The sequence below is a fragment of the Lissotriton helveticus genome, chromosome 10 (assembly GCF_964261635.1).
Source record: "Lissotriton helveticus chromosome 10, aLisHel1.1, whole genome shotgun sequence".
Lineage (NCBI taxonomy): Eukaryota > Metazoa > Chordata > Amphibia > Caudata > Salamandridae > Lissotriton > Lissotriton helveticus.
In genome coordinates, this window is record NC_136071.1 from 364549281 (window position 1) to 364569298 (window position 20018).

The following is a 20018-nucleotide window of genomic DNA, read 5'->3' on the forward strand; positions in this document are numbered from 1 at the left end:
TGATGTGTTTGCCTGGTTATATCTAATACAATGTATCTAAGAATAATGCTGTAAGATTATTTATTGCAAAACACACAATTTCGTTTTTGAGGCCTATTTTATTCCTATTGAATGTGAATTCTAATTTTATATTTTAAGCGTTTGCAATTTGTACATGTGCATAATTGCTTACTTTTATCAATTTAATAATAACATACAGTTATTTAGCATATCATATGGTTCATTTCTGGATTTTTATTTAATTTTTATTTAATATTAATTAAATGACATTTTGCATATCAGACTAATGACAGCAAAAAAAAACACAAACACAAACATTGAGCTCATACCAGACATATACAGAAGGGGTCATACACTCAGAATCACATAATACAGCGCGCTTAAGGCTAGCAATCCTTACACAAAGAGCGCAATCACACATTTAACCCCCAGATGGACACTTAGGACAGAAACAAAGGACAGCCCACAGACTGTACTTAAATCAAAACATTTGTAAATACTAGTTGTAAGTCATATTTACAAGAAGAGCTTCTCAATAGTGTTCCAAAAGACTGCAAAAACAGCCCAACAGACTGTTTTATTTCCAAGAAGCCAAAATACACTCAATTCACTAGCTTTGGCTGGCAGAACACCAAAAAATCGCTCTGCATATCTCCATTCATAAAATTGCGCAGAAAAAAGATCCTTGTTTGTATTCTGTCCATATTTGAATTCCATGGGGATACAGAATCACCAAGGAAGAAATATGTTTTATATATAAACCTATCCAGCTATTCCCTCAAGGGAGCCAACTAATTTAATTCACATCTCAATATGGTACCTCCAAAAAGCAACACATTCTTCGATGTGTGCTTGAAACAGGCATGCCAAAAATATTGCAAAATATGCTAATATTATAAACAAATTAATGCTTATGGTACTCTTCGTACGTTGCGCCATTCAAACAAAGTCAAACAGAGAAAAATCTCCTCATTACCTGCCTACATAAATTGCAATTTACATTTTACATACATACTAATCAAAAGTTGGCCAACGCAAATCTAAACCACAGTAAGTGTTACTAAACTACCTTAACAATCAAAGGCATTAAAACCAACAGCAAGTGCCGCAGAACGACTCTTACCAAAAAAATAGTTGTCCAAATTCTAACTGCCAAGTTCTAAATGACTTAACGGTCTTTTTTAGAATACTTACGCCAAAAAGGTTCTCAATCATGGGTGACATCATGTGGAGGATCAAAATCAGGAAGATCAGAAATATACTGAGCTGCAGAGACAGAGAATCCCCAAAATCTCCGTGCACAGAGTACCTCCTTAGTAGAATCCTGTCCTGTCCTCCTCAGTAGATTTCTGTCTCCTGACAAGATCACTCCCTCAGATAGCCACTTCTCTGATGAGCCCCATGTTGAAGTGCCATCTGGAGAAATCAATTGACCTTCCTAGGGGTCCCACTGATACTTGGTCCTTTTAAACCAACAAAGAAGAAATTGGCACAGAAGCTGAAATATGAAAGTTACATCTTTATTAACCTCAAATGAGTCAGACTACGTCACACAGAAGCCTTAGCAACTGAATGAGGCAGTCTAAGGAGTACAGAAAACTGGAGCCTTATATATGCTTAGGGTTACATAGTCAGTATAAGACCAAGGGGCAGTCCTGGCTCATGTAAGCATGCAAAATGATTAATATGTACATGCAAGATCTGCTTGCTCAACAAAGTGGGAGGAGCGAACAGTGGCTGTTTTTGGCAAACACATCCTGACATTTACATACTAGGAACAGTTGCAAGGACAGCTACAAGCTCAACTGAGCATGTGCGAAGGTGGAAGATGCTGAATATAGTTTGTTTCTAAGCAGATTACAAGAGCAGTCAACACTGAGGGAGGACAGAGCACATGGTGAGCACGTGGCAGCACATGGCAAACTAAATGGCTGCCAGAAATACAAAATGGCTTTCAGCTCATGCTAACTAATCCGTCCAATATTTAACACCACAAAAATATCATCTTTACCAATACCACTAATGCCACCACCACTAATACCACCACCACCACCACTACCACCAATACCACCACCACCAAAACTATCACCAGTACCACCAATATCACCACCACCACCAATACCACCACCAGCACGAATACCAGCAACACCAATAACACCTCCAATACCACCACCACCACCACCAAACACAACACCAATTCCAATACCACCAATACCACCACCAATACCACCAAAACCAGTACCTTCACCAATATGACCACTACCAATACCAATAGCATCACCAACACCAGCACCACCACCACCAATACCATCATCACCAATACCACCACCACCAATACCACCACCACCACAATACCACCACCACCAATACCACCACCACCTAATCCACCACCACCACCAATACCACCACTGCCAATACCACCACCATCAACAATACACCCACCAATCAAATACAACCATCAATACCACCACCAATACCATCACCACCAATACCAATACCACCGTCAATGCCAATACCACCACCACCAATACCACCGCCACCAATACCACCACCACCAATACTAATACCACCCGTACCACAACCAATACCACCACCACCCCCAATACCACCTCCAATAACACCACCATTACCATAGCACTACCAATACCACAACCACCAATACCACCACCACCAATGCCACCTATACTAAAACCACCAATACTACTACCACCACCAATACAACCACCACCAATACCACCACCACCACTAATACCATCACCAATACCACCACCAATACCACCACCACCACCAATACCACCATAACCACCAATACCACCACCACCAATACTACAAAGACTACCAATACCACCATCACCAATACCAAACGCCACCACAAATACCACCATCAATACCACTACCAATACCACCACCACCACCAACGCCACCAATACCACCACCACCAATACAACTGACCACCAATGCCAATACCACCACCACAATAAAAGTACCACCACCACCAATACAGATACTGCCACCAATACCACCACCAATACCCCCAATTTCACCAGTACCACCACCACTGATACCACCACCAATTCCTTCACCAGTACCACCAATACGACCACCCCCAATACCAGCACCACCACCAACACCAGCACCTCCAATACCACCACCAATACCACCAATACCAATACCACCACCACCACCAATACCACCATCGCCAGCAATATCACCAATACCAATACCATCCCCATCAACACCAATATCATCACCAATACCACCACTACCAATACTACTATCAATACCAATGCCAGCACCACCACCAATACCACCACCGACACCACCAACACCACCACCTATACCATCACCACCACCAATAATACCATCACCAATACCACCACCAAGACCACCACCAGTACTGCCAACAATACCCCCACCACCAATACCACCACCACCACCAATACCACTACCACCAATGACACCACCACCAATACCACCACCACCAATACCACCACTGCCAATACCAACACCACCAATCATTCACCACCTCCACCACCAATACCACTGCCGCCACCAATTCCACCACCACCAATGCCAATACAACAGCCAATACCAATACCAGCACCAGCACCACCAATACCACCACCACCACCACCAATAGCACCACTACCAATAACACCACCACCAATATTACCACCACCACCAATACCTTCAATACCAGCACCACCGATACCAAGACCACCACCAATACCACCACCAATACTACCACCACCAATACCACCACCACCACATCATGACCACCACCACCAATACAACCACCACCAATACCTCTACCACCTATGCCACCACCACCACCACCACCAATACCACCAATATCATCACCAATATCACCACCAGCAATACCACCAGCAATACCACCACCAATACTACCACCATCAATACCACCACCAATGCCACCAATACCAAGACCGCCACCAATTCCACCACCAATGCCATCACTACCAATACCAATACCACCACCACCGATACCACCACCTCCAATACCACCACCACCAATACCACTAATACCAGCACCAATACCACCACTACCAATGCCACCACCACCAACAATACCACCCTCACCAATACCACCAATACCTCCACCACCAATAACACCAATACCACTACTACCAGAACCACCAACACCAATACCAATACCACCACCACCAATACCTGTACCACCACCAACATAACCAATTCCACCACCACCAATACCAATGCCACCACCAATACCACCACCAATACCATCAATGCCACCACCACCATCAATACCACCAATGGCATAACAAAACTTGAGTGGTCCCCCTGCAAAGTACATGGAGGGGCCTCCCTCACTCTGGTACCATTCAGGAGCTCTCAGGCCATGGGCCAGCCACTCATGCACAATGCTGGAGGGGGCCTCTGGAGCTTGGGCCCCCTGGTACCACGGGGTGTGTGGGGGCTATTGTTATGTTAATGGTGAGAGGATATGTGAATGAGTGGGTCTGGTAGCTCAGTGGACTAATGTGGCAACTGTAGGGGCTTGTGTTTGACCTCAGTCACATATTCAACTCCCGGCGGGTCTATTCAGACTTTCACCCTTCTGGGGTTAATAAAATGAATACCATTGAGTTTGGCAACAATAAACATCTGTTATTCCGCGCCAAGATACCCTTCTGCATGAACGAGTGCTTTACAAATACATATGTTATGTGAAAGGATAAGTAAGTCAGAAGATAGATACATGGGTGGATGAAAGGATGACAGAGTAAAGGTAAATTTCAGAGGATGGCTGGATGGCAGAGTTAATTGAAATCTGAGGAAGGGTGAAAAGATGGTAGAGTAAATAAAAATCTTAGAGGATGGATAAAATGGCCAATGAATGGAATGGTGAATGATTGGAAGTTGGACGAAATAATGAATGAATGACAGAATATAAAGGTGAAATGATTGATAGCACATAGTGGATGGGAGGGGGAAAGGATGAATGAATAGGTGCTTTGATGGAAGTGACAGAGGAGTACTTCTAGGGTATTTTTGACTCACTTGCTGCGCTTGCTTGGTGCTGTCAGAGCTTTGGTTCGAAGTGGTAGGATATTCTAATTTTCTGGCTACCCCGTTACATACAGACATGTCTCTCACTCTGCATTCACCCAGCCCCTCCTCTTTCCATGCATTCAGACAGATCTGCCTCTCACTCTGCATTCACACAGTCACACACTCCCCCTGAACTGACGTGACTCACCCTCTACTTAATTGGGCACGCCTCGCACTTTACACTCACGTGGGCACACCACCCACCCAGTTCTCACACAGGCACACCACTCACTCTGCAGACACACACTGACATCACTCACTCTCTGCTCACATAGGCACCCCTCCCACCCTGCACTCACATGGGTAGACCGTTACTCACTCACAGAGGCACACCCCTCCTTGTGCACTCACATTGGAAAATCCTCCCCTGTGCACTCACCAAGGTTTATCTCTCATCATGCATTTACAAGCGCTCAAATATCCCCCTGCATTCTCCTTGGCTCCCATGCATTTACAAGAGCACAGATCTCACCAGGCACTCACATAGGCTCACCTCTCACCATATACTGTTGCACACTCACCTTTCACCATGCACTAACATAGGTACGCCTCTCACCCTTCATCCACACAGACTCGTCTCTCATATAGGCATACCACTCACCCAGCATGAGCATCAGCTCATGTCTCAACCGGCACTCACAGAGGCACACCCTGCATTCACATGGTCTGAAGTGCAGTCACACAGGCCCCCCTTTCACACAGCATTCACACGGCTCAGCTGTCACTTTGCAATCACATGGGCTCATACTTCACTTGGACAGGTACATCATTCACCCTCCACTCAGTCACACCTCTCACACTGCATTCCCAGCCACATCTCCCACAGCCTCCACTCACAGACACAACACTCACCCAGCACTCTAACCTGGCACTCGCAGTCACTCCTCTCACCTTGCAGTCAGTCACACCTCTCACCCTCCACTAACATCTCTCCAAGCACTCATGTGTACACACATGCCTACACAGATGCTCTTCTGCAGAGGTTTGACTTTCCATGTGGAGCTGAGGCTCGGAGCAGCTGGGTTTGGTGGAAGAGAAGTATACTCTAACAGGATTCATAGCCTGGGATTTCTTCAAAAAGCGCATCCTTTGAGACAGCTGCTGCCCCGATAGCTGCTCAGATTAAAGCATTCTTGGGACTGGCACTTTCATTCTCTATCACTCTGCACATTGGCACATACAAAACAAAGGGCACGTCTGCAAAGAGAGGGAGCCGTTTCCTTGGAGGATGACATTACAATGTCTAAGAAACACTGGACGAAATTGGTACTTGTGCAGGTAAAGTAAAAAACACCCAAGTGCTAGTCATACAAACGAACCAAACTGACACAAATTCAAACTGTGCAGTTTAATTGGTTCCAGATTGGCTTGCATTTATATTACCCCAACCTAACGAGGAAGTCTACCTTATTAGAGGCACCATGTTCTGCCACTTACATTGAATTTCTCATCTAAGTGGCGAGGCGGACGTGCAGAGGTAATGTTTAAACCAAGCCTCATGAGGACAACTTTAAAATACTCAGGCCCCAGCCGCTGCCAGAGGCCTAAGAAAACGTGAGAGCCCCCCCCCCTGAACGATGTGCTGAAGGGGCCCATCACACTCACATCTGTAGGGGCTGAGGGGGCCCCCTCCACTATGGGTAAGCCTGGGCCCCCCCGCAACGCGGGGGCCTTTGTTACGCCCCTGAATACCACCACCACCAATACGACCAATCCCACCACCACCAATACCACCACCAACAAAACCACCACAACCAATACCACCACCACCAATACCACCACTGCAGCATCTCTCACTCAATAGTGATAGCTGAGACCATCCCTCCCTCTGTGCCTGCCATAAAGCACAGCCAGCCCTTCCCCAAGAGGTGAAGCCAGGGCCCTTCTACCACTGGAGTGTTTTTTATTAGGTCAAAGATAGCAATGACATTACGCAATACCACACTGCACACTCAAATCACAGAGAGGGCAGGAAATAGCCATTCCCTCCGTCCTGCTCTACCTCCTGAGCCACAGCAGTGTAATCCCAGAGCCAAAAGTGTCAGAGTGCTTTGTTAGTGGTTAAAGCTCGGATCATATGTAACTCTCACTTCACACTTTGTGTCTGTGTAATTTATAACACTTACACAACCTCTTCACTGCACTATTTATCACTACTTTGAAGATGTTGCAGGCTGCTTTCCTCTTATATTTACAATCTAACAAGTGGTTGAGACAGCCCTTCATTGCAATGCAATAGGTCTCGCATTTGCGAGAGTTTAAGCTATTACTATTGTAAATGACAATGCATTTTATTTATGTTTTAAAACCCAAAAGATAAATAAAAGGCATTGTCATTTACAATGCGAATAGCTCAAACTTTCGTGAATGTGAGACCTATTGCATTGCAAATGCTTGTTTAGGAGTAGGCTTTGGTCTGTGGGACCACTGCCTGCTGTTAAAAACGTACATACAAAGATTCACAAAGGGGAAAGGATCCCCACGGGACCCCTTCCCATTTGCGAATGGGTTACCCCCTACTTCAAATAGGTGGTAAAAAGTGAATGTTTAGCGACCACATTGCGGTGGTTAAATATTCTTACATACCACTTTGATTCAGTATTAGGAAGGAACTCCCTAAACATGCCCCTTCCTAATACCGAATCGTATATATTTGCAATTCCAAACCACGATTCGGTAACATGTTACCGAATCGCAATTTGGTAATGATACATACCAAAAAGCATTTTTCAGGTCCCAAACCGGCCCAAGAGCGACTTGAACAATGCTTGATACACCTGGCCTCATTTCCCCAAGAACGACTACTGCTGCTCAAAAACTCCTACCACCGAAAGAAAATAAGACAGCCTTTTTCGGATTTCTTCTTAAGAGTCTAGAGTCTAGGGGGCATATTATCAAGGGGGTTTCTCTCCGCTTTTTTGGCTTTAAAAGCCAAGAAAGCGGAGATAAAATTATCTCCCTATTACCTAGCTGTCGCTAACACCAGTTAGCGACAGCTAGTAGGAGATAGCGACCATCTTGGGCCCCACATTGCATGTCAGTGATATTTATCACTAATGACATGCAAAGTGGGCGTGCCAAGATGTTAGCAACTGCAAACAGTCGCTAACATCGCTATCTCCTATTACCAACTTATGGAGATATTCGCGCTAAGCGCGAATATCTCCAAAAGCTAACACCTGCCCTGAGCAGTTCTTAGCCATGTTATCCAATGGGAGGTGGATAACATGGCTAAGAGCATTAGCTCGATAATGCATGAATATCGCTGACTTTTCAGCGATATTCATGCATTGCGGCGATTTTTATCGCATGTGCGATAAACCTTGGTAATACCAAGGTTTATTTGCGATAAAAATCGCCGCAGCTTTGCGGTAAATTTTTGTCTCTAACCAAGCAATAGCGATAATTATCGCTATTGCTTGGTATATCGCTATTGCTTGGTAATTTGCCCCTACGTTCCTAGGTGGCCCTCCTAATTTTAAATCTATTTTAAATTGGGACATCTCAGAAACAACGGCTATCAGACTATATCCAATTGATACTGTACATAATTATAATTAATATACTATGCTAACATGTAACAATGAAGTGCATAAGAAAAAGAACATTAGTTCATAAAGCTACTATCTTTTGGGAGTTAGAATTTTAATAATTTTACTTGGCATAACTTTATTGGTGACAACGTGTCAGAGATGGTAAACTGAAAACGAAAGTACGACCTCTGGAAAAAGACAAGAATAAGTCAATTCAATTGACATCCTTCTGTGTAGGTCCTGTAGATTCTACGAATGCATGGATATGTTTCTGGACACACTGCTACGTGCCACTGCTGACTGATCAATCCGGTCGTTGTCTTCTACACGTGAAAGTGAAAGGAGATTGCGTTTCCGGGTCTCCTGCTGGGAACCTGCTCGTCTACTTCAGAGAGAGGTGCTCCAGAGAAGCCTGACGCGCTTGCAGGGGGAAAACGAGATCTAAGCGCACTTTGTGTAAGTAAAGCACTGCGACATTAAAAGTTGTACATAGCACGGGATATACTATCGACGAGGGAGTCTCTCAGTCAGATATCTCGGCATCTACTGACAAAATCGCTGCTGATTTAAAGAGTCATCTAGACAGGAGCAGGAACTGAGGCAAAAAGCGCTGACAGATTTATGGGGCGCACGAGTTATGGCTCATTAGTGCACCTTGGGTCTCAGGGACCAGTACATTGTGATATTTAGAAAGTCATATTTAGCACTGGTGTTGGTCCAGACTATTTCATTGTACTGAAATTGTATATATTTATTATATTTGCTGTCACCAATTGGTGTGTTGTGTCATTCACATCTGCTTACAGGCTCACAAAGGCTTTTACATTGAAGGCGTGGGAGCTTCTCCAACATTCTTTTTAGAAAACATGGTAAAACAAGCATTGGCAAAACCAAAAGCCTTGCAGCTTTGACAATGCATGTTATACTTATTCCTGGATATTGTTTATAAGCATTTCAAGTCTTGATTATGTCTTTTATTGAGTTATGTCTTCTGTGGGGTATGGTAACATTGCTATGACTTAGCATATTGCAGCGTGACTTCTCAGGTCCATGGGTTGGAATTCGTGAGGTGTGGGTGCAGGGGGCAGCTGAAGGCTGAAAGGAGTTGGTTTGTGAGGTCAGATCACTCAATTGCACTTCATTAATAACCCTCAAGGCACTGTAAGCTATTTAGAAGGCCAGAAATGAGGGAACTTAATGGTGGGTACCCTAGCATTGTAGGTCCTGAAGTATATACTGAAGTCTCTCATATGTGATTATCCGTGTATGTTGTAATGCCTTTCTGGTAACTAAAAGTGATGTACATTCATGATCGCTGTGACTGTTTCTTTTTTTTCGTTTTCTTTCCCTTTTGTTGTTATCTTCCTTTCTTTTTTCTTTTTCTCCCCAACCACCCTGCCTTTTTTATTTTGGATTGAAACATATGTATTGTACTTCTCTTCCTTGTTTACGAAAACCAATAAAGACAATTAAAAAAAATAAAGAAAACAACAAAGCACTGTAGAAATTTGTGGCGGTAGGATTATGATCAGAAAAGGATTTAAGGAGGAGTCACATACATAATAGAGCTGAAGGGCCTGCTAGGGGCAAGGTGTGAAATAGGACAGAGCCTATGATAGTCTCTTTCGGGTGACCTTGGGTGTGCACCATTGGTGTTCTTTAGAAATAAATACATGACAGTTTTTTTCAAACGTTCTTTTGAAGATTATGAAAAAAAGTTAAACTTTCAGCACCACTATTCAGATCGAGCTAACTCATTGAATTGGAAATTTGATTGTTTTCCCTAAAATACTCTGAAATAGTTTCACTGACTGTAAAAAACTGGGTTAATGGTTGGAAGGAGGATGTGAAACCCTTTTCAAGCAGCAAACACAATTCTTGTCAGGGTGAAGTCACAAGCAAACCCCAAATAAATCTGTGCTCAAACTTTGAGTAGCTTGGCACAGAACAGTCAGGCTTAACTTGTATAAAGTATTTCTGTAACACTTCAAACTGTAATAAAGTGAAAACACCACATAAAAATGGTCCCACACCACATTAGAAAAACAGAAAATTTTAATAAATAAATAAAACACAAAAATGACAAAAACCCAATCAGTTAAATCGGAGATATGCAATTTTGAAGATTTCAGTGAAAATAGTGCCAAAAAGCACATTTTGCCAACTGTGGGGACCTGGTCATGCTGAACAGGGACAAGGTCACAAGTTTAGGCTGATCACGATGGAGTGCGGTCCATCTGCATATACCGCTTTAGTCCGGCTGAACAAAAGTCCCTTAAAACCTGGTTGCGAAGAGTCGCGAGGTCCTGCGTCAAAGATGTGTTGCACAGCAGAAGTGGTGCATTAGTTCAGAGGAGCTGCAAGGCTGTTATACTAGGTCCTGCATCATTGAAGAGGTTCCTGTTGTCAAGAAGCCTGTGATGGGAAGTCCGGCGTCAAGGATGCTTCGCACAACAGGGGCAATATGTTGGTTCTGAGGCAATATGTTGGTTCTGAGGAGCTGCGAGGCTGTAGTATGGAGTCCAGTGTTATCGTCAAGGCTGCTGTGGACAAGGGGCTGGTAAAGCGAGGGCATGGGCCAAAAGTGCCTCAAAGATGTGTCATGCAGCGGCACTTTCGATGAGGCTGCGAGGTCGATGCAAATTCCCTGCAATGGGAAAGTGTACACAGCAGAGGTGATGCGTTGGTTCTGGTCAGGGTTGCTCCGTGCAGCAGAGGAGATGATTCGGTTCTGCTGGATCCAAAGATCAGTTGGCAAAGCGCCTTATGCCTGCTTCCCGGCCCTAACCTAGAGGTGACCTACAGGTATTAAAAAAGGAGGTTTAAGCCTGGCAAAATTTTTTTGTTTGCCAGGTGGAAATGGCAGTTTAAAAATGTTGTTATGTTATGTGAATTTGTAGAGCATGGCTAATCACCTGTAATGGTATCCAAGTTCTGGTAAGGGCAGGCCTGAGCAGGGAGGAGCTCATATCTGTTCTGTCTGGAAGACTAATGTTTTGAGGCTCCTTTGGATGTCCATGAGAGAGGGAAGGTTCTGAGGTGTTTCAGGAGGTCATTCCAGGTCTTGGCTGTGAGGTATGAGACGCTGAGTCCTCCACATCTACTCTTCTTGATGTGAGGGATTTGTGCTCTTGCCTGGGATGCAGATCAAAGGTGGCAAAGGGGTTGGTAGAATTTGGGGTAAGCTAGGCTGGTGTTGTGGAGAGCTTTGTAGGTATGGGTGAGTAGGTTGAACGTGCATCTTTCCTGGACTAGGAGCTAGTGGAGATTGTTGAGGTGTGGAGAGATGTGATTATTTTGCAGGATGTTGAGAATGAGTCTAGTGGTGGTGTTCTGGATGGTTTGGAGTTAGCAATAGGACGTGAACTGGAATTCCAATTCAGAGGACATTCCCATAAATAAGAGTTCTTGTGATAAGAACCTAGCTGACCATCCGTCTCATGTTCAGTGGGATTCACTTCAATACCTTGTGTAGCATTTGCATGATGTGGAAGCATGGGAAAGAGACAACATCTCTGTTGGTGCAGAGACAGAATATTGAGTACAAAATATTGAGTTGCACAAATATCATTCATATTGTGGGTCAGAAAGTAATTTAATTATATTACATTTATTGATTACCTTTTATTTATTAATATTTGATTAATTGAAATGTTATAGTGTTAAATGTGCAAAGTAATTTATTAATGAGTAATAAATAATTGGTTATTGATTTTAATTAATTAATTGGTTATTTATTTTGGTAGTTTTGAAATAATTTTAGGTGTGTTGTGTTTATAGTTGTAAAGGGTGGGAAGTAGCTTTTTTTAATTGATAAATTCATAATTGGTTGTTAATTAATTTTAATAAATTGATTGGTGATTAATTATGGAAATTGTGTAATCAATTTTAGGTGTGTGTTGTTGTTTTTTCAGGAGTAAAGGGTGGTAAGTAATTTGTGTTTAACTAATTATATATGGTTGTTAAATAATGTTAATTATTTGATATTTACTTTGGGTAATTGTTTATTACCCCCAGGTCCCTCCTGTCCTCGTCCCATTCCTTAACTAAGTGGAGATGACCTTCTCCACGACAGAAAAAAAGAACAGGATCATGCTGGAATACCCAACCCACTCCCTCCCACTGGGAGTACATAAGCGGCACCAGCCCAGCATGCAGCCTGTTCTTTTTTTCTGTCTTCCGACAGAATGGGACGTGTTTGGTTACCTGATGGATTCTTCACTGGACGTCTCGTCGGGGCTGCTGGGATGTCCTCGCTGTCCTCTTTCCGTGTTCTCCTGGCCTACGGGGCTTGCCAGGAGCCACGTTGCTTGCCGCTCGGCCCTTTGCGGCTGGGGCGCCGTTCCTCCCGGTCTCTTCCGGGTTGAAATGCGTGTCTCCCTGTGGCTTGGCCGGTCTGGAGACGCGCTGCTGCGGCTGTTTGGCGGGTCCTTGGGCTCTGCTGGGCGATGCTCCTGGGCCCCCTACCTGGCGTTTGGTAACCTGCTGGCCTCCTCTTATCTTCCTTGCGCCCCTGATGCTATGTTGGGTCAATCCTGCTGTGGCCTCGGCTGCAGTTTCTGGCGGGCTTCTCCATCCGGCGCTGGTTTCCTGGTGCGCGCCTGAGATGACTGATGGGGGGAGTGAACTTTTGGTGTGCTATTCCTGCCCCCTTGGTGAGTAACGCATAGCGGTTTCCCTTTTTTCTCCATGGCCTGCTGGTTGAAGTTTCTGCCTCTTCCTCTACAGGTTATATGTTCGGCCTACAGCAATACAGGCCTGGAAGCACATGTTCTCGTCTGGTCTCCGAAGTTGAAGAGCATCCGGCCTGGTTGGTACCTGGATAGGGGACCGCCTTGGGTTACATGGTGCTGTAGATATCCGGGTGCTTCTTTGCTGGCTCCTGTTCCTGCGTGCTGGCCCTTTAAGCTTTGCTGGTTGCGTGAGATATGGGTCTGTTTGCTGTCTCTGTACGGGGCCCTTGGTGTCTCTGGCCTGGTTCTCTGCCTCCGCTGCCCCCTGCTCACGGGATCCCGGGGGTCCTTCGGTGTCTTTGGCTGCCTGCGGTGTCGGCTCCCCTGCCCTACCTGTCGTGTCTTGGGCCATGTTTTCCCCTGTGTCGCTGCCCTCTTTTTGGGGATTTTGCCTGGGGCGGGTCCTTTGGAGCTTCCTCCATGGGTTGTGTGTTCCCTGGCCTTATGGCTTTTCGCTTGCTCAGCGCTTGTTGCTGGTTGGCGTCTATGCTCGGAGTCGGACCCTGTGGGCCTGCTGTTGGCCTGTCTCCTTGGTGCTTGCCGCCTGGCAGTTTCTGGCTTGCTGTGCTCTCCTGCTGTGCTGGTCAATGGCCATGGCTTCTGTTCCTCCTGCTGTCCGCCCTGTGGTTTGACTGGGTTGGCCCTGTTTCCTCCCTAGGGTGGTGTCTACTTGCTGGGCCCTGGCTCGCTTTGGGCGGCCTCTACTCGGGTTTGTTGGCTTCTTCTTGTTACTTCTTTGCTCTGTCCTCTGGGCCTCCGGCTGCCCTGCTCTGCGGGCTTGTTGTCCCTGGTCGGTGCCTGGTTTGGGGTACGCCTGGGTTTGCCTGTTGCTGTGGCCTCTTCTTGTCACCACTGGCTGCTTTCCGGGCATTTTGCCTTTTTTCGGGTCCTGGTGCCTTGCAGTTCTTGGGCTTCCTTCGGCTGCCAGCTGCCCTTGCACCCATTGGTTCCTGCCCTTTTGGGTGTTCGGGCCTGGTGCGTGCATGTCTAGGTGTCTGCCTGTGGTTTTTCGCTGTTGGGCACTTCTTGCATCCTTCTGGGTGCTTTTGCTTGCCCCATGCTTGGGGTATCTGCCTTCCACGGGCTTGCTGGGTCCTCCCCTTATTTTCGGGGGGGGGGGGCTGTTGTGTGCTTCCTCGGTTCTGGTGGGCGTTTGGCCTTGTTGGGCTGCTGGCTCCGTGGCAGTGCCGGTTGGGGCCCTGGTGGGTCTGGCTGGTGTTGGGTTTGCTTCTCACCTGCTGCTGGGTTGCTGCGGTTTGGTTTCTGGTTGTGGTTTCCTTCCCCCCTCTTGAGTTTCCCTTGTTGGCATGTTGGGCTTGCTTTCTCTCCTGCCGCTCCTTTTGCTTCCTGTGGTGGCTGGGTGTTGTTGGTCTTCCTTGGCCTCTGCCTTAGGTGGCCCCTTGTTCTTCGGGTGCCCGGCTCCTGTGCCCTGCCCTGTCTGCTGTTCCCTTTCCCTGCTTGTGGGTGTTGGGTGTCGGCCTCCCCTGGTGTGTGGGCTGATTTGTTGCTTCCCGCTCCTCTCGTTCCGCTTTCAGGTTGCGGTTGCCTTTGCCTCGGTTCTGGGGCTCATGCCTTTTCCCTTTGGGGACCTGTTGTTGGGCCTATGCTCTAGCACTGGCTGTTTTTGCTCTGTAGTGTCTGTGACCCTTGCTCTCTTGTTGGCTCTGGGGTGTTCCTTCTCCCCTTGTTTGAGTCTGTTCCCGCTCCCCTGTTGGGTGGTGCGCCTTTGGATTCCCTGGGCTCCTCTCCTTTGGTTTCAGGTGCCTGGGTTGTTCCAGTGTGCTCTTGGGGCCTGGGCTCTGCCTATGTTGGGTTTGCCCTTGCATTTCCTCTGTTTGGCCTCCCGCTCGCTGGTGCGTGTGGGTCGCTGGTGTGCCTCTCAGCTTGGTAGTGTCCGGCTTTGTGCTGTGTGGACTTTGTTTGCTTGGGGTCCTCTTTTGGTCCCTGCTTGGGTCCTTGCCTGGCCGCTCGTTCTCTTGGGTATTGACACGGTCCTGGGCCAGTCTTATGTCCTTTCCTGTGATGCTCTTTTGCGGCTGCCTGTGGTGCTGGATCCGTTGTGTGGGCTGCTGGGCTCTCTCCCTCTGCTTCTCCACTCTCTGGGTGGCCTGACTGTGGTTGGCTGCTCTGCCTTTCCCTGTGCCCCTTCTTGGTTGGGGGTGCTTTTTGCCTCTCCTTCCGGGTCCTGGTGGCGCCGTGTTGTGGGCCTCCTGGCTGGCTGGCCTGCTGGTTACTCCGTCTGGCTTCTTGGGCATTTGTGGGTCTCCTGCAGGGTTGGGCTGTTGGCCTTCTTGTTAGTATTTCCTGTTTTGCCCTTGTGCAGCTCCTCTTGGGGTTCTACTTCGGTGGTTCCTTGGTGTCCTCCTTTCTCCTCCTGGCGGATGGTCGGCTCTTGGTTGGTGGTGTTTCCTCCTCTCCGGTTCTGGGGTTTGGTTTCCCCTGTTCAGTGTTGGGCCTCTGTTGTTGTAATTCTTGGTTGTGCCCTGGTTTTTTCCAGGGTCTGCTTTGGGTTGCGCTTCTTTGCTCTCCCTGGCCTTCGTTGGGTGGGTTACTGGGTTTCATGTCCCAGTGTCTCCTGCCTTGGGGGTGTACCTCGGATCTGGCCGCTTGATCATTTCTTGTACCCCGGGTTCTTCTCCCGGTGGGCCGGCCTTTTGTTTCCTGCAGCTATCCGGTGTCTTCGGTGGGGTTGGTTGTTGGTCGGTCCAGCCCTGTGGCCTGGTCCTTCTGTGCCTTTCTGGCCTCCGGGTTCCCTGTTGCTGCTGTTGTCGGCTGGGCGGGGGGCCTGGCTTGGGTTCCCCGCCCCCTTATTTTCCTAGCTGTTCCTCTGGGTGGGTGCTTGTTTGCTTGTCCAGTTCTGCCCTCTTTAGTCTTTGCGGCTCTACTGGTGGCTTCCCTTGGTGTGTTGGGGTGGTCCTGTGGTTGGTCCTGTCTTTCCTCTCTTGCTTTGGCGTGCGTATTCAGTTTAATCTTCCTTCCCCTCGCTTTTGGGTGTGGTCCTTTGTGGGTACCTGCGCCTGTGGTTTGCCTTCTTCCCTGTTTTGGGGGGAGTTCGCTCTCTGTCTTGCCTCTGCTATGGTCCTTCCTGGGCCTTCGGCCCTGTCGTCCTGTGTGGACCTATTCTCTTCTGCTCCTGGCAGTTGGACTGGTTTGGCCTGTTTTGTCACTGGTTGGGTGGCTGCCTGGTGGTGCCTGGGGCCGTGGGCTTCGCTATTTGGGGTTTCTCCCTAGTTGGTTGCCTTTCCTGGCTCTGTTTCTCTGTTGGGGCGTGCCTGCTTCTCCTGGACTTCCTTTGATTGTGTGGGGAGGGGCTTGGTTTTGGCCCCTCTGGTTGTTCTCTTGGAGCTTGGCTCTGTGTGTGTGGCCCCCTTCTGGCTTGCCTGGGGGGGTTCTTGTTTTTTTTTTTATGGTAGTCCCCTACTGGTTTTGGGGTCACTGCTCTGTCCGCTTGGTTGGGGGCATGGTTGGCTGTGTGCTCCTGCCTGCATGTATCTCCTTTCTTGTGGGCTCCTTTTGCCCCTGTGGGGTGCCACCTTTCGGTCTGGTGTCTCTGGCGTTGATGGGTTCCAGAAGGCCGTGTTCTCTGCTTTGGTATTCTCTGCTTAGTTAAGGAATGGGACGAGGACAGGAGGGACCTGGGGGTAATGTCCTATTACTTACCGGTAATCTTCATTATTCCTGGCCGCGTTGTCCTAGTCCCATTCCTTACGCCCCTCCCTCCCTCCCTGGCGGCCGGCCTTCCGGTTGTTGGCTTGGTGTTTTCAGGCAGCATGCTGGGCTGGTACCGCTTATGTACTCCCAGTGGGAGAGAGTGGGTTGAGTATCCCAGCATGCTCCTGTTCTTTTTTTCTGCCGCGGAGATGGTCATCTCCACTTAGTTAAGGAATGGGACGAGGACAATGGGACCAGGAGTAATGAAGATTAATAGTAAGTAATAGGACATTTCTGTGTGTTTTGTTTTTACTTTTAAAGGAGTAAAGGGTGAGTATTAAATACATTTTAATTATTCATTATTCGATTTTAATAGTAATAGTTTTCAATTTTAAAATAAGTTTTAATTGTGTTTTATTATTTTATAGTTTAAATTAGGTGTGTGTTGTGGATAATATAGTGTGAAAGGGTGTGTAATCAATTAATGTTTATTAGTTTTTTATGAATAATATTTTTTAATTCATTATTAATTATGGTAATTATGTATATTAAAAATGTTGAAGTGTTTAGTTATTGGTTTGGTGTTCTAGGGTAGGAAATAAAATAAATGCTTTAATGTTGTAATTAACGTTTTTGTTTGTAAATATTTTCTAGTCTAAAAGAATTATTTTTTTGTAAATGTATTTATTATTTCATATAATATTTGTAGGTTTTGTTATATGTGATTGGTATTATAATATGTGTTCTTTTAATATGTTTAATATATATTTTTTATTTTGTAGTTTTTAAAAAATATATATATCTTTTAAGTGTTTGTGTGTGAATAGTATTTTTTCTCCACTTTCCAACACTTCCCCTACTGTTGCATTCACTGGAGTGGGAATAGTAATTTTTACCCCCTCCGCTATGCAGCACTTTCCCTATTGTTGCAATCACTGTGGTTGGAATTGTAATTTGTACCTTTCTGCTACCGAACACTTTCTCTACTGTTGCACTCTCTGGAGTTGCAATAGTAATGTTTGCCCCTCTGCTATCCACCACTTTCCCTACTGTTGCTCTCACTGGAGTGGGAATAGTAATTTTTGCCCCTTCGCTTTCCAACACTTTCTCTACTGTTGCTCTCATTGGAGTGGGAATAGTACATGTTATCCCTCCGCTATCTAACACTTTCCCTACTGTTGCACTCACTGGAGTTTGAAAAGTAATTTTTAACCCGCTGCTATCCAGAACTGTCCCTACTGTTGCACTCACTGGAGTGGGAATAGTATTTTTTACTTCTCCGCAATCTAACACTTATCCTACTGTGTTGCACTCAGTGGAGTGGGAATGGTAATTTTTAACCCCCACTATACAACAGTTTCCCTACTGTTGATCTTCCTGGAGTGGGAATACAAATTTTATCACTCCGCTATCCAACACTTTCCCTACTGTTGCACTCTCTCTAGTCCAGGTCAACATTCTCCCCGGCAGCTCCGCGTGATAGGGCAGCCTCCTGAGCCCTCCTGCAGACTGGTGTTCACGCCTGCAGCTCGCACCCAGCGGTACCTTTTTCCCTCAGTGCCCCGTGTGGGTTGCAACTAGTGCCCCTTTTAATCTAATTTATCCCTGCCACTAGTGCCCCTTTTAATTTAATTTATCTATGCCTCCATTGTACTGTTTATTTTTCTTGTTTTTGCTGGTGCCCTGCCACTTGGGCTTCGCGCTATTTCTCTCTCCTCCCCCCTACCACCACTGCTTCCTGCGTCCCTCCCCCTCCTCAGCCCTGTTTCCCGCCTCCCTACTTACTGTCCTGCCCCCTTTCCTACTTATGGCGGCTGCTGCAGGGGAGCGTTTGTGACTCCTAGACCTCTGGTCCAGGTCAGCACTCTCCCTGGCAGCTTAGCGTGGTAGAGCAGTGTCCTTAGCTCTCCTGCAGCCTAATGTTCGCGCCTGCAGCTCGCACCCAGCAGTACCTTTTTCCCTCAGTGCCCCGTGTGGGTTGCCACTAGTGCCCCTTTTTTAATCTAATTTATCTCTGCCACTGGTGCCCCTCTTAATTTAATTTATCTCTGCCTCCATTGTACTGTTTATTTTACTTGTTTTTGCTTGTGCCCTGCCACTTGGGTTTTGCCCTATTTCTCTCCCCTCTCCACTACCGCCACTGCTTCCTGCAGCCCCGCCCCCACGTCATCCCTATTTCTTGCCTACCTACTGTCCCGCCCCCTTCCCTACTTATGGTGACTGCTGCATGGTTGCGCCGCTGGAGGCAAGCCCGTCTGCGCCAGTCCGTGACCAGATCGCGACCAGCGCCAGGACCCCTGGCCCCCATTGAGCACCACGATGCCAGACGCCGCTACAACGCCAAAATCCTCCATGCACTCAACACCAGCCGATCTATCCGCCTGCTTCCAGGCCACCCCAAGGCACACCCATGGACCATTCACCTGCCGATACTGCAACTTCACCAGCCAGCGCACACACGAGCACGTCCTGCCCCCTCACCAAAGCGGGCAACAATCACCTCAGATGCATACTGCTCAACACCCGCTCCGTCCACAGGCCTGCCGTCGAACTCTGGTACCTGCTCGACACATCCTTCCCGGACGTTGCTTTCCTGACCTGGATGACCACCACATTGACACCCGGCATTGCCATAGCCATCCCGGATAGTTACAAGATCACCCGCAGGGACTGCACCAACAGACCGGGAGGAGGAATCGCTATCGTTCACAGAAACACCGTCAGAATCTCAACCAACACTGAAGACACCCTCAGCACCGCAGAACACCTGCACTTCCAGATCCACATCAATCCCAACACCACCCTCAGAGGAACCCTCGTGTACAGACCCACCGGACTCCAGGCACAGTTCATCGACTTCCTCACAGACGTCGTCAGCTCGCACGCCCTGGCCTCCACATACTACATCCTCCTCGGAGACCTGAACTTCCACCTCGAGAACACCAACGACAGCAACTCCACCACACTGCTGGACATCCTCGCCAACCTCAGCCTCAAACAGCTTGTC

General features: G+C 47.1%; 1 protein-coding gene across 1 annotated transcript in view; it reads left to right on the plus strand.

Moving 5' to 3' along the window:
- The first annotated feature begins 8994 nt into the window (after positions 1-8994).
- Positions 8995-20018, plus strand: part of LOC144783993 (GTPase IMAP family member 8-like) — a 182735-nt gene continuing 171711 nt past the window's right edge. The window contains exon 1 of the mRNA XM_078662706.1: positions 8995-9083. The gene's annotated coding sequence lies outside the window, so the exon portion shown is untranslated. The remainder of the gene's footprint in view (positions 9084-20018) is intronic.